Source organism: Musca vetustissima, unplaced genomic scaffold (assembly GCF_032173495.1).
Source record: "Musca vetustissima isolate MV318-11 ecotype Yass unplaced genomic scaffold, APGP_CSIRO_Mvet_v1 utg36902, whole genome shotgun sequence".
NCBI classification, from domain to species: Eukaryota; Metazoa; Arthropoda; class Insecta; order Diptera; family Muscidae; genus Musca; species Musca vetustissima.
Genome location: NW_026878835.1, coordinates 16,461 through 29,824, shown reverse-complemented (window position 1 = coordinate 29,824; position 13,364 = coordinate 16,461).

Here is a 13,364-nt window from a genome sequence, read left to right as displayed (position 1 = left end):
AAATCGGTAGGTCCTTAAACATTTAGACATATAGTCCTTACAAAATATTCCCCAAATAAATTGAAAATTTTAATTAAAAATCGGCGCTCAGTAGAATCCTTGGAAAAATATTCGCATCAGTTCGATCTTTGCATTGGTCCTCAGAAACTTGTAAATCAGTTGGTTCTGGAAAATTATTAATTCAAAATCCCCGCTTAAAGCCATGTTTGTCGTAGAACAAATATTTTGAAAATCCTCTACTATTTCTGTTCCTTGGACCCTTAAAATATTCACTCTTACGCGTGTTCTTAAGCCAGAAGAAAAGAAATCACTAAACTATAGACACTCAGGTTGGCAAATTTTTGGGTGGGACCTTGATAATACTGTCACGTGGACTTTGTATGGGGTCCAATGAAAATACGTTATACCAAATCCACGGATTATTTTTAAAAATTCACATCTTATACAGACCTTCAAAAAATATTTTTGGCACACATTATACTAGAGTCAAATTTCCTGTAAATCGAAGGAAGTATAGGGACTTCGGTGCACCATTTACATAAAATCGCACGAAAATATATATGGGAGCTTTATCCAATTCTGAACCGATTTTCACGAAACTTAGCACGCATCACCCTAGACGCAGTTCAGTACGCTATGCCAAATTTCGTGTAAATCGAAGAATATATTGGCTAATTCATGCAACATTTACATAATATCGGACGAATATATATATATATATATATATATGGGAGCTATATCCAAATCTGAACCTTCCCTTGGAAAAATAATATTAAAAAAACCAGTAAGGAAAGTAGTATAGTCGGATACCCTTCACCACTTTAGGTATATTTTACATATGTCTCCTAACAGACTCCGCATTTTCGAAAGAACATTGACGTAATATAATATATCTAAATCTGAACCGATTCGTAAAGCTTAACAGACATTCATTCTAGACTCACTTCAGTACGCTATGCCAAATTTCGTGCAAATCGATAGATTTATAGGGACGTTATGCACCATTTACATATGATCGGACAAAACTATATATAGGAGCTATATCTAAATCTGAACCGATTTTCACGAAACTAAACACACATCATTCTAGGGACTTTGGTGCAACATTTACATAAAATCGGACAACGCTATATATAGGAGCTATATCTAAATCTGAACCGATTTTCATGAAACTCAGCTCACATCATTCTAGACCTAATTGAGTAAGCTATGCCAAATTTCGTTCAAATTGAAATATATATATATATAGAGGATTCGGTGCACCACTTACATAAAATCGGACGAAACTATATATGGGAGCTATATCTAAATCTGAACCGATTTTCACGAAACTCTGCACACATCATTCTAGATCTAATTCAGTACGCTGTGCCGAATTTCTTGCAAATCGAAAGATAAATAGGCACTTCAGTGCACCATTTACATAAAATCGGACAAAACTATATATGGGAGCTATATTTAAATCTGAACCGATTTTCACGAAACTCTGCACACATCATTCTAGACCTAATTCAGTACGCTGTGTCGAATTTCGTGCAAATCGAAAGATAAATAGGCACTTCAGTGCACCATTAACATTATATCGGACGAAACTATATATGGGAGCTATATATAAATCTGAACCGATTTTCACGAAACTTTGCACACATCATTCTAGACTTAGTTTAGTACGCTTTGCCGAATTTCGTGCAAATCGAAAGATAAATAGGCACTTCAGTGCACCACTTACATTAAATCGGAAGAAATTATATATGGGAGATACATATATACCCTGACCGATTTTCACGAAACTCTGCACACATCATTTTAGACTTATTTGAGTACGCTATACCGTATTTCGTGCAAATCGAAAGATATATAGGAACTTTGCTGTACCATTAACAAAAAATCGGAGAAAACTATATATGGGAGCTATATCTAAATCTGAACCGATTTTCACGAAACTCTGCACCCATCATTCTAGACCTAATTCAGTACGCTGTGCCGAATTTCGTGCAAATCGAAAGATAAATAGGCACTTCAGTGCACCATTTACATAAAATCGGACGAAACTATATATGGGAGCTATATATAAATCTAAACCGATTTTCACGAAACTCTGCACACATCATTCTAGACTTAGTTGAGTACGCTGTGCCGAATTTCGTGCAAATCGAAAGATATATAGGGACTTTGGTGCACCATTAACATAAAATCGGACGAAACTATATATGGGAGCTATATCTAAATCTGAACCGATTTTCAGGAAACTTAACATACATCCTTCTAGACCTAATTCAGTATGCTGTGCCAAATTTCGTCCAAATGGAAAGATATATAGGGACTTTGGTACACCATTTACATAAAATCGGACGAAAATATATATGGGAGCTATATCTAAATCTGAATCTGGAAGCTATATCTAAATCATTCTAGACTTATTTGAGTACGCTATACCGTATATCGTGCAAATCGAAAGATATATAGTGACTTTGGTGCACCATTAACATAAAATCGGACAAAACTATATATATGGGAGCTATATCTAAATCTGAACCGATTTTCAGGAAACTTAACACACATCATTCTAGATCTAATTCAGTCGAAAGATATATAGGGACTTAGGTGCACCATTTACATCGATATTGTTATGTGTAGGCTACACTAATAAGTGGACCAATATTGATCACTTTAAAACCCTTTGGTCCTTTGAAAAATTCACGTTTGATTTGGTCCATAAAACAATATTCTTCAAAATTCCTCGAAGACCTTCTAAGGCGTTCAATGGAGGTAAGACCTTCCATATGTCTTTAATAGTTCGAAGAAATTCCATAGGCCTTTAAGAGTCCGAAGACCTTCCATAGGATTCATATGGTTCGAAGAACTTCCATATTTCTTATAAAGCTAGAAAATATTCCATAGGTTCATGTGCCTCGAAATTATTCTATAGGCCTTCTACACCCAGTATTAATCCTAATAGATTAAATAACAAATAAAATTTCATTGATTATTAACAACAAACAACAATATCAGCGGCTTTTAAACACAATGTTTTTGTTGTTGTGTCGGCTCAATTAACAATTAACTTTGGAATTTAACAAAAATATAAAAAAAACCGAAAAACAAACCTAGTCAACCGCAAACAAAAATACAAATATTCGTCATTAATAATAACGTGCAATATCTGCCTGCCTGCCTGTCCGACAGCCGGTTAACGGTTTATTTGAGCTCCTATCAGAATTATTAGATTGGAATGTCGTTGGTGGTTGGTTGGTTCGTTGTTGGCGAACGAGAGACCTTTACCATCGGAATCGTAAATTTTAATGCCCCAAAAAAATAAATTTTTGAAATGGAATTTTGTTTGGTCTCTCATTTCGGATGATGATCTGTTTGCGGAGTTATTTACTCTTCAGTTTTGTTTTTCGTTTTCTTCTTTTTTAATTGCAGATGTCAAATTTCACTCATCAGCTACCACGCTCGCTGGCTCTTTCTCACTCTCTCTCTCGTTCTTTCTCAAGCTGGTTGGGGTCTGAGCGGGACCTGTAGTAGCAGCAGTCAGTAGTAGTAGTAAGTAGGTAGAGGTATGCATGTAGTAAACTTGCAAATATTTAACCTTAAATATTTGTGCTGATTGTTTGTGTGTACGAATGTGTTGTTTTCATTTTTTTTGCGCTGAGATAAAATTACAACACCATCAATGTTGTTGGGGGGAACTGCTGGCGCGCTGCTGCCCCGTTTGTATTATGGGCTGATATTTTTATTTTTGTTGTTTTTGGTTTGTTCTTTTTTTCTTTTCCATTAAGAGAACCAAACGAACGGCATGTCTCAACACCTGCAAAAATACCATCATACCAGCGTCATAGTTTTGCCATTAAACAAGCACGCGAAGCATACAAATGAGCCAAGTGAGTGGAGCAATGGACTGGCGGGGGATGTTAGCTAAATCAAGAATACAAGAAAACTTGCTTGGGCCTTACTGAAAAGGCGACAACAGTGACTACTTCTACTACGGCTATCGTGAAGAAATTATTTATTATTAAATTATTTTATTCAAATAACAACATCAAATAATTTTTGGGAATACTTTAACATAAAGATTATTATAACCAAAATAGGAAAAATCGGACTTATATACCTTATACCATGGGGTAGACATCGAAATCTTTTTATGAGGGCTATGTAATGGTACATTTTTAGTAGGTAGCCAAAAAAGTGCCCAAACTCCCCAATTTGCCGACATTTTGGAGTTACCCTTATATGGTGGCTACCATAAAAATTGAACCTTCATTGACAATTTTTGGTATGAATATTTGTTATCCAATGAGAACCCACAGTACTAAATTATAAAAAATTGGGTTAGAAATCAGCCCAAACTTCCCAAATCATCGAAATTTTGGGAAATACACTAAAAATTGGACCTATATTGATAAGTTTTGGTCGATTAAAAAATATTCTCTAATTAGCATATGCCCGCTACTTTGTTAGCGAATGTGGGAAGTATTTAAAACCCAATACCGACTATTATTAACATTTTAGAACCATTTAGTACCTATGCTCTCTTATAGTAAGTTTTTCCATAACTAACTCCGTATCTCAACTCTACACACCAATTCTGACTGAAACAGAAATTTAGCTCTATACTAAATTTGGTATCATTATTACCCTCTGTTATACTTACCTATTGTTATACAAATTTTGAAAAAATCCAAATTTCAAATATAGGTTCAACCAAATCCAAATTTAGTACCATATAGTACACATTAAAATAAATTTCCAAAACTACCTACTTCAACAATCATAAGTACGAATTTTTAAAACTTCCCACATACCCCAATCTTAATTCGAAATTTCAGGATTCTATTGGTTCACCTAAATCGAATTTGTTTCAGGTTTAGTACCATTTAGTGCACATAAGTACAAATTTTCATTATTACCTAAATCATGCAAACAAATGGGAATTTTATTACCCAATTTCAGGATTCCGGCTATTTCGGTTCACTCTTAATTCTAATTGTACCAAATTTAGGGCAATTTTGTACACATTAGTGGACATTTCCAAAACTTCTTACATACCACAATCCAACACCCCAAAAGTAACTAACTCCATATGTGAAGATTCCAGCTCTAACGACCAATCCAATTTTGGTACCATTTAGTACACGAATTTTCAAAACTTTTTACATAGTACAATCATACACCCCAACATTGAACCTAATTCAAAAGTTCAAATTGTACCAAATTTAGTACAATTTTGTACCCATAAGTATGAATTTCCAAAACTAAATCCATACTCCAATCTTACACTCCAACAGTAACCTTATTTCCAAATTTTTCTATGTTCCATATCTATCGGTTCACCCAAATACACATTTGGTACCATTTTGTACACATTAGTACAACATTTCCAAATCTTTCTACATATCCCAATCCTACAACCCAACAGTGACCCTAACTCCAAATTTCAGGATTTCAGCAGTATTTGTTCACCCAAAATTTAAATTGTACCAAATTTAGTACTCATTAGTACGAATTTCCAAAACTTTCCACAAAACCCACATCTAAACCGCAACAGTGATCCTAACGTCTAATTTCAAGATTCCAGCTCAATCGGTTCACCCAAATCGACATTTGGTACCATTCAGTACAAATTTTCACGCAAAATTTAAATTGTACCAAATTTAGTTCACATTAGTACGAATTTCCAAAAGATTCTAAAAAAACCCACTTCTAAACCGCAACAGTGATCCTAACGTCAATCGGTTCACCTAAATCCACATTTGGTACCATTCAGTACAAATTTTCACCCAAAATTTAAATTGTACCAAATTTATTTCACATTAGTAGGAATTTCCAAAGTTTCCTAAATGCCTACAACAGTGATCCTAACTCCAAATGTCAAGATTCCAGCTCTATCGGTCCACCCAATTCAAATTTGGTACGATATAGTACACATTAGTACGAATTTTCAAAATTTCCTACATACCCAATCCTACATCCCAACAATGATCCTAACTAAAAATTTTAGGATCCCAGTTTTATTGGTTCATTCAAATCCAAATTGTACTAATTATAGTACGATTTAGTACTTTTCGTACACATAAGTAAAATTTTTTCAAAACTACGTACATATTCCAATCCAACACTCCAGCGGCAAAGCTAATCTCCATTTGTACCTCCAATTAAAAATTGTACCAAATTTGGTACTGTTTAGTACTATTCGTATACATGACTACACACTTCCAAACCCATCTCCTTTTATCGACCCTAGCTCTCAACCTTAATTCGCATTCCAAATTTCAAGTTTTTAGCACTATCCAATTCACATGCTACAAATTGTACCAAATTTAGTACATTTTAGTACTTTTCGGATACTTACAGTTCGAATGTCCAATAAAACCCTTTGCTACATCTATTCTACACTCCATCTGTGACCCTAATTTCAAATTTAACAGTTCTAGCTCCACCGTTTCGCCAAACACAAATAGTACTTTTCGTGCCGTTCTGGTACATCTTTTCAGAAACCCAGCCTTATATGACCCCTTTGGACCGAGAGTGACCCTCACCCCAAATTTCAAGATTCTAGCTTCAGTCGGTCAGCATATCAGTCAGTTAGTAAGTCATTGACTGGTCCTATTTATTAGTGTACATAAATCCATGCCTCTGTTGGTCGTTTGAAAAAAGTATTCTTTAATAAATCCACACCTCTGTTGGTCGCCCATAAAAAGTGGACCTATATATGGGTACTTATTTGTTAAAAGATTAGCTATCCAAAATAAAAAGTTACAGCCAAATGTGTTAGAAACTTTCCATTATATTCCATTTTGAATACCAACATCCTAGGAGTGATACCTCTATGAAATATTGCGAGTTCTATCGCGATCTATACACGGAGAACATCATTGGTTCTCTGGTGAATATATGGTGGAGGGTATATAAACGACAACATAAAATTTTTGGGATTACTAAAACATAAAGACGATAATAATAACCAAAACAATGCAGCAGCAACAACAACAAACTATTATTAAAATCGTGGACTAAATAGCAATAAAGCAACAAAATAAAATCGTTCTTATTAAGAAGCCCGACCGACAGACGACGGACGAGCCACACGATTTATGAACGATAAGTTTAAGAACTACGAGAGCGGGGGTTGCTGGTGAGAACCTTTTTTCTTCTTTTATTTTATTGGCCCCCATTGTTGTTTTTGTTACTCCTCCATCCAATTTCTTTTTAAAGTTCACTGCGTAAATTGAAATACAAATAAACATTCATGGAATAATGAAAAACAACAACAACACATTTACATGAACGAACAACGACAGCAGAGTAGCAACAACAACAAAAAAACAACAACAATGGCAACATCGATATTATAACAAGCGCATTAACTCACTTCAGCATTCCATTGGTAGTTTAGCAATTGGCCGTTATAACTGGGGGCGCTGTCATCCTCATACATACAGATTACTGCGTGCTTGGCTATTTCCAAACACATGCACACACACTCTCGCCTGCATGCCCACACAGTGGGAGATACAACGTTCAATCAACTCAACGGCAAAGAGTCAGCCATACACATTCATTGAGCGGCAGACAACAAAAAGAGCAGTGAACACACAAAAATGTATCTCATAGATACACGAAAGAGATACGAGCAGCAGCAGGTCGTTTACTTGTTCGCCCACAATGATTGAGGTCTCTCTCACTCCGTCATGATACTATGCTCTCTCAGATTAAAATCCGCTCATTCTCCCGTGGTTCTTCTGTTGTGCATTAGAGGAGCTACAACATTTAATTTATTTGGAATTCCTTTGGACAACAACAAAATACCCATGCTATGGGTTTTTTGTTATTGCCTTATCTGCTGCAGATGGACAAACTGAAAGGCATACATACAGACATACATAGCATAACATAAATGAACGGATAATATAAACAAATGGCCAGCAGTTAGAATAAAGGCGGCATTGAGGCAATTGCTTTGAAAATATTTTTGAGAGAAATATTTTCCTTTCAATGGCCTTCACAGACGTGAATTTTTTAAAGAATATTTTTCCAAGCATCCTAAGAGGCGTGGACTTTTAAAGATATTTGTTCCAACCACATAAGAGGCGTGAATTTTTTAAAGATTTTTTTCAAGCGTCCTAAGAGTCTTGGATTTTTAAAGAATATAGAATCACTTTTTAAGTCGATTAATGCATGTCCGTTCGTCCTTACTTACTTAGCAGGCTTTTTACAGAACGTTTGTTCCATAAGCCCAGTTTAAAAAAGATTTCCAAGCGCGTCGGTCTTGTGCGCAAATCCACCGATTTGGAAGACCACGTTCCAAGATGTTGTTTTCTACTTGGTCTTTCCATCTAATTCGTGGCCTTCCCCTTCTACGGGAACCATCAGTAGGCTCGTTTTAATATGCCTTTTGAGCTGGGGCATTCTCATTCATCCGCACAACATGGCCTAGCCACCGTAGTCGCTGCAGCTCAATACGACTGACTATGTCGATGTCCGCGTATAAATGGTAAAGCTTGTGGTTCATTCGACGCCGTCGACGCAGATCGGCCCATAGATCTTTTGGAGAATTGTTCTTTCAAACACCCCAGAGCTGCCTCATCTGCTTGAGCAAGTATCCATGCTTCTGATTCATATATTAGCACGGGTAGTATCAGCGTCTTGTAAAGTGTGAGCGTCTTGTATAATAGCACGGGTAGTATCAGCGTCTTGTAAAGTGTGAGTTTGGTCTGGCGAGATGTGGCCTTGTTCCTAAACTGCTTACTTAGACCATAGTAGCATCTGTTGGCCATCACAATCCTTCTCCGAATTTCAAAACTGATGTCGTTCGTTTTATTTATGGCGGTACCATGGCATATAAAGTCTTTAACTACCTCGAAGCTGTAGTTCTCAAGTTCCACAGTTGGTCCGAGTCTACTGGACGTCTTGCGCGTTGATACCATCAGCTTGGTCTTCTCGCCGTTTACTGGCAGACTCCTTTTCAATTTGTTCAAAGGTGGCTGTTACCGCTCGCAATGTTCGACCCATTATATCGATGTCATCGGCGTAGGCGAGTAACATGTGTTGTTTGGTGTAAAGAGTGCCATTTCTGTTCACCTTTGCGTCTCGTATGACCTTTTCCAGCAGGATGTTAAAAAGGTTACACGACAAACTGTCACCTTGTCTGAATCTTCGTTCGGTATTGAAGGGCTCCGATAGGTCCTTTCCTGCTGACCTTGTGCCACTTAAAGTTATCATGCATAGCCGTATTAATTTTGCAGGAATGCCGAACGTAGACATGGCTTTAAACACCTCTGAACGGATAGAGCTGTCGAATGCGGCGTTATAGTCGACAAATAGGCGGTATGTGTCGATGTATTTTTCGTGGGTCTTTTCCAGGATTTGGCGCAGAGTGAAAATCTGGTCAATGTTGGATTTGTCAGGTCTGAAGCCGCATTGGTATGGTCCGATGATGTCATTGACCATTGGCTTCAATCAGCACACAGCACATATCCAGTGTGCGTTTTATATGCGATGGGAAGGAGACTTATTCCTCTATAGTTGGCACATATCGTCTTGTCTCCTTTTTTGTGCACGGGACACAGGATGCTGAGGTTCCAATCATTGCGCATGCATTCATCTATCCAAATTGTACTTATCAGCTGCTGCATGCTCCTGACCAGCATCTGGCCACCAGTCTTGAATAGTTCGGCTGGTAATCCATTGGCTCCTGTTGCTTTATGACCTCATCCTGGCCTCATCTTGGCTATGTGGTATACACTCTATACCATCATCTCTGTCCGTCCATGTTATGTTATATTGTCTTTCCATGTTAAATTGTAAACAAAGTACAGGTCGCATTTTTGTTTCGAATTGGATGAAATTTGGCACAGCTTAATTATTTGAAATTGGGGACAATCGGTTCAGATTTAGATATAGTTCCCATATATATTTTCGTCCGATTTTATGTAAATGGTGCACCAAAGTTCCTATATAACTTTAGATTTGTATGAAATTTGGCATAGTGTAATGAATTTAGTCTAGAATGATTAGTGCGAAGTTTCGGGAAAATTGGTTCAGATTAAGATATAGCTCCCATATATATTTTCGTCCGATTTTATGTAAATGGTGCTCCAAAGTCCCTATATATACTTCAATTAGCAGGAAATTTGGAATAGGATACTGAATTGAGTCTAGAATGATGTGTGGAATGTCTCGGTTCGGATTTCGATATAGCTCCCACATATACATATATATTCGTCCGATTTTATAGAGGACCCACTGAAATATCGGTGGATGCTTCTGAAATATCGAATGCCTACCGTCATATAGAACGTCGTCGACCCATAGAGGACCATTGTGGGTAGTTTTTCAATTGAAAATTAATATACATAAATAACTCTTAGAAGGTATTTCTCTATTAAATATGGTGAAATACCCTTAGTATCTGCACAAGACAGAAGGTCTTCCTTCTACTCTGTGGCAACACCCGAATTCGATTTATTTCTTTATGGAAAATTTGCAAGCACGTACACTTTTAAGTTTTCTGGATTTTCTTTTCCTAATAGCAATGTCGGCTTATACATGCAGCACATACAACATAACTAAACATGTATGTACATACATAAATAGTACATATAGTATATGTATAGGGTATATGTATGTATTCCTCTTTCCAATCATGCGAACGAACTTGTCAGCCAAAAAGAGCCTAGCATGCATGTCAATTACATTCATTGTACTCTGGAAGACCCACTATGTGTGCGAATAGTTTTGCTTAGAACATGGGACTATGTACATATGTACGTACGTACTACAACTGGTGTTAGTGCTCCAACGTACATACATCCAAACATACCATACTACTAGATGATGACATAGTATACATTTTAAGCAAAAACCAGCAGCCAGCCTAGAAAAAGCAAAGACTACACGCATGCAAGAACGAACGAAGACGGCTCGTTTGCACACAAACATCGATCTCAAACACCACTCATTCTTGTGGCATGAAACGAACATTTCAGCCGTCCGTCTGTTCGTCACCTCAGTCGCCGATGTCTTCCACATATCAACGTTGAAAACAGAAGCGCAAAAAGCCTCCTCTTTGTGTAAACAAACCAATCAACATAACGAGCGAGCAAAGATACATGAAAATCAAACACAAGAACGACGAAGAAAAAAATCATCATCATCAACAACAGCTACAACAACAACATCAGCATTTAACTGAAAGACAAACAACACACAGGGAACGATAGCAAAAGCAACAACAACATCGACCAAAAGCAAATCTATCTGACATTTATGTGGCCCCGCATTCCTTAGATAAATTCTGATTGATTTTATTGTGTTGGTGTATGGTTTTGTGTGTGTGTGTTCGTGTGCGGAATGAATGTAATTGTGTAATGTGCCCACCGCCACTATACGATCGAATGAATGTGTGTGCGAGCATGGTGTGACCGAGCACGAGCATAGCTGCGGAGATGAAAGGTGACGTCCATACACAGTTTCTTAGTGGCATTATATGACCTCCATTCAAAGAATACTACAAGGAGTCCTATGGTCTGTATATTATAGCTAACGGTAAAATGTCATTTTGTGGAAAATAAATGAGATTTCAAGGTCTGTAGCTCTTGTTTACGAAAAATTAAGCCGAATTGATTTAACGGAGTGTGGTTACTTTTAAGAATATTTATTAGAAAACAACAGAGTTCAATTATCTAAGGATATTTTTTTAAGGACCAACGAAATGTCGATTGTTTAAAAAATATTTTTTTCATGAAGTAATAGAGCCTGTATTTAGTTTAAAGCATAATTTTCAAGGACCAACAGAACGTGGATTTTTAAAGAATACATTTTCAATGGCTAATGGCTCGTAGATTTCTTTGAAGAATATTTGATACAGGATAAAATAATTGATAAAGAAAATCCTTTCAGGATTGACATAGTGTGAGGTTTTAAATAAAACTTTTTCAAGGATCGGCAGATTGGAATGAATGTTTTTCAAGGACCAAAACAAGCGTGGATTTTAAATAGCGTGTATTTTGAAAATATAATTTTTGAATGATTTTGTATACCCTACATAACTATGTTGTCAGGGTATTATAGCTTTGTGCAGCCCCAAGAGTTTGTAACGCTGCGAAATATTGGTCATAGACCCACCTTTAAGTATACCGATCGTCATATCTTGACTTGAGCTGTGTCGATCTAGACATGTGTGTCCGTTCGTCTGTCCATTATAATTTGTAAACACGATACAGGTCACAGTTATGGACCAATCTTCGCCAAATTTTGCATGTAGGAAGGGTTTGGCCCAATGAAGAGACCTATTGTTTTTGGTAAAGATCGGTTAATATTTAGGGGATGAAATGGACCAAATACTTAATTTTTGTCGGTTTTTCTGGTCGCTCCAGAGTCCGCAATTATGGCCCAAACATCTCGAATTTTTACATGGAGAATGGAATGGAAAGCATGTTTGTTTTGATAAAGATCGGTCTATATTTAGCGGGTCAAATGGATCCTGACTTTTGTGTAAAAAATGACAAAATTTTTATTCTACAGCGTATATGGGAAATTACAAAATTCTTTTAAAATTCCATTAAAAAAAAAATTTGAAAAATTTTTTTGCGAGCACATTCCTGATTTTTGGTACATAGGTTAAGGAAAATATGCTGATTCAAAATCTGTTCGCGTTCACAAATTCGGATGCTGCGCACAAAAGTTATAGCGGTTTTAAATCTTGTATTTCCAATATAAATTAAATTAACTCCTATTTGTTGTAATTCGCGAATTTCTTCACAAATGGTTAAACACATTTGTTTTCTTTGCATTACTAGGCAAATCACATTGAAATACGGTATAATAGTCGAAAATAAAATAAATTAATTTTTGAATTGCCACAAAATGTTTTTTTTAAATTTTTAATTTTTTGGTATGGTTAAGATAATACGGTTTAGTCTAGATCTTCTACAACACGTGACGATTTCTTCTACAAATTCTTTTAGATGATTGTTAAATATCGGTAGATTCCTCTGTTAAGAGTTTTGACTTTAAAAATGACCAAATATATTGCAGTTACAGTATATGGAAATGATCAACATTAAAAGGCATGCAGTTTGCGTTTTCGTTGAAATCAGTTGATGCGCATGCGGTTTTCTTATAAACCGAATCAATGTCTTTCAATAATTATGAATTTTTCGATGTTTAATTTAGCGGTCAAAGTGTGCCGCTCGAGGCACTTTACTAAGCAAAAACCCTAAAAATCACGCAACGTGCATACGATTTTTATGCGCATCCGATTTCAGTAATCTCCTATAAAAATACACAAAAGGACACCTATTTTAAAAATATCGGTTAAAAACCGCGGATGTGCCTCCACAATCGATTTTGGATAAAAT